Genomic DNA, 2,802 nt, shown 5'->3' on the forward strand with positions numbered 1-2,802 from the left:
AGGAGACCCTTATCTAAAAAATGTTCCTGGAACANTTTTCAATTGGGAGGGGGTACCTTGGGGTAAAAAGTTCAGGAGTGNTCCNGGAACAGTCTCTGGATGGGAGGGGTAAGAGAGTTCAGGAAAAGTTCAGTTTTTCCTCTTTCAATAGTAGGGTATAGCTATGACAACCCTGACCATGTTGTTTTGGGGAGGATTTCGGAAGGACTTTGGAACTTGAGGCTGGAAAAGCCATTGAGTGCTCAGTACCTGGTGAGCTGCACTGTAGGAGCTTGGAAGATAAGAATGTTGAAAGCAGAACAGAAGATGGGGCCTAGGGGGCCGGAGATATGGCTCAGTGGTTAAGACTGTTCTTCTAGAGGTCCTGAGTTCAATTCCCAGCAACCACAAGGTGGCTCGCAATCACCTGTAATGGGATCCATTGCCCTCCTCTGGGGAGCATGAAGATGATGTACTCATAAATTTTTTTTTTTTAAAAAAGATGAGGCCTGTCTTGTGAAGTTTCAGAGGGAAGTTTAAAATCTATCAGGACCATTTGCTATTTTGATTTAAGATTTCATGAGTCTGGTTAGCTGGGGCTGAAGAATCAGCTGTGTTTAACACGATACTAGAACTACTAAAGTGAAACCTTTGCTTTGTTGGGATACTGGATCCTGGCCAGCTGGAGCTGAGAAATTATCAGTGATTAAGAAGAGACGAGCATCGTTGAGGTTAACTCTTATGGGAAGTGTTTCCTGAGAGTCAGCACACAGAAGCTGTGTTCCAGAGGCAGCCAAGTTTGTACCTCACGCTGGCATCTGAACTTGGTAGTATAAGAGTCATCCAGACGGTACCAGTTTTGAATTCAGGAAGGGGCCATGGAGAACAGCTGAGGCTTGGCACTGTGAGAGGCCAGGAGAGGCCACTGGGGAAGGTGCAGCCTTGGTGGCCGATGAAGGCCTAGGACTGAAGGGACCAGGAAGAGAAGGTGAGGCTTGGCACCATGAAGAGAGTCAATGAAAAGCTACTGATGAGAGCAGAAACCCCCCTCCCCCCGGCATTTTGGAAATGACAGTGGATGACCACCAAGAATAGCAGCTGCTGTGCAGTGCAGCCAGACAAGCTGTGTGTGTTTCAGAATCGGAGCCAGAGAATGGCCCACGCCCCTTGGAGGAGCCCAGAAGACCATGAGTGGAGCTCAGATATTGAATGCTCCGTGATTTACACTTTTGGGAGTTTGCTTTTGCTTAGATTTCGTTGTGACTTTTCTCCGGTTCTTCTCTCTCGAAGTAAGAAAATATTTAAGGGGGCTGGTGAGATGGCTCAGTGGGTAAGAGCACCCGACTGCTCTTCCGAAGGTCCAGAGTTCAAATCCCAGCAACCACATGGTGGCTCACAACCATCTGCAACGAGATCTGGCGCCCTCTTCTGGAGTGTCTGAAGACAGCTACAGTGTACTTACATATAATAAATAAAATAAATCTTTAAAAAAAAAAGAAAATATTTAACTTTATTTTATTTTACAGGAACGCATAGTTGAGGCACTTTGAATTTTTAACGTGTTTGAGTTTGTAAAGACTGCGAGGTTTTTTTTTTTTTAAGTTATTTGTATTTTTAATGTGAGACTGTGGGGATGAATGAGAAAGGAAAGTGATGTCTGTGTCAAGTTGACAAGGGGTCAGTTGTGCTGGACAGTTTAATGTCAACTTGACACAAGCTAAAAATCACTGAGAGGAGGAAACCGCTCTCTTCAGTGGTTATCTTAATTAGGGTTTCACAGCTATGAAGGGACAACATGACCAAAGCAATTCTTCTAAAAGAAAGCAGTTAATTGGAGCTGGCTTACAGTTTCAGAGGTTCAGTCCATGGTGATGTGCAGGCAGACACGGTGCTGGAGGAGCTGAGAATTCTACAACTTGACTGAAAGGCAGCAGGAGACATTTTCACACTGGCCAGACTTGAGCATATATAAAGCCCCACCTCCACAGTGATACACTTCCTCTCACAAGGCCACACCTCCTCCAATAAGGCCACACCTCTTAATGGTATCCTTCCCTTGGGCCAACCACAGTGGTTGATGGAGGGTGGTCCAGCCCATTGTGGGTGGAGCCATACCTGGGCTGGTGGTCCTGGGTTCTATAAGCAAGCAGGCTGAGCAACCCATGTGGAACAAGCCAGTAAGCAACCTCTGCATCAGCTCCTGTCTCCAGGGTCCCATTCTATTGGAGTTCCTGTCCTGACTTCTTTCAGTGATGGAGTACGGATGTGGAAGTGTGAGCCAGATAAATCCCTTCCTTCCCATGTGTTTTGGCCATGGTGTTTTCTTACAGCGACAGAAACGCTGACTAATATGGCCACTGAGAACTGAAAGACTGAGCTGTAAAATTTGTGAGCCTAGGAATGGAGAAAGCAAGGATCCTCATCCTACCCCGGGGACCACAGTGGTTCTACAGAGGACAGTCAGTATTGAAGCCAGCCTCCCTCTGTCAGATAGGAGTGGGAAGAGCTAGAGGACCTCCTTAATCAGGGTAACCTCCTCATGTGGGGAGCCCTTAGCTCAAACAAGCAAGTGGCTATGGAGTCTAGCCCAGGGGTCACTGGCCCCACCAACTGCCAAGGGCTATGTTTGCCCAAAGGAGATGCTTTCCTCTCTACCTTGGAAGAGCTCAGAGTTAGCTCTGACGGACACATGACAGCCAGAAGGAGCCATAGTATTGATTGAACCTTGGCTTTTTGCCCTGACACCTGCCTGTCCCCAACCACCAGACCCTATAACCCTCTGAATCCTAAACACTCAGACAGGGGTAGCCCAAAGGAGGAGGT

At 47.2% G+C, this 2,802-nt stretch overlaps 1 long non-coding RNA gene across 1 annotated transcript in view; it reads left to right on the forward strand.

Moving 5' to 3' along the window:
- The window catches only part of LOC110309940, a 4,692-nt gene extending 2,206 nt beyond the window's left edge, over nt 1–2,486 (forward strand). The window contains exons 2-3 of the long non-coding RNA XR_002379773.2: nt 114–116; nt 2,477–2,486. This is a non-coding gene — a long non-coding RNA (uncharacterized LOC110309940). The remainder of the gene's footprint in view (nt 1–113; nt 117–2,476) is intronic.
- The last annotated feature ends 316 nt before the right edge of the window (nt 2,487–2,802 follow it).

Source organism: Mus caroli, chromosome 14 (genome assembly GCF_900094665.2).
Source record: "Mus caroli chromosome 14, CAROLI_EIJ_v1.1, whole genome shotgun sequence".
In the NCBI taxonomy this organism is placed as follows: Eukaryota; Metazoa; Chordata; class Mammalia; order Rodentia; family Muridae; genus Mus; species Mus caroli.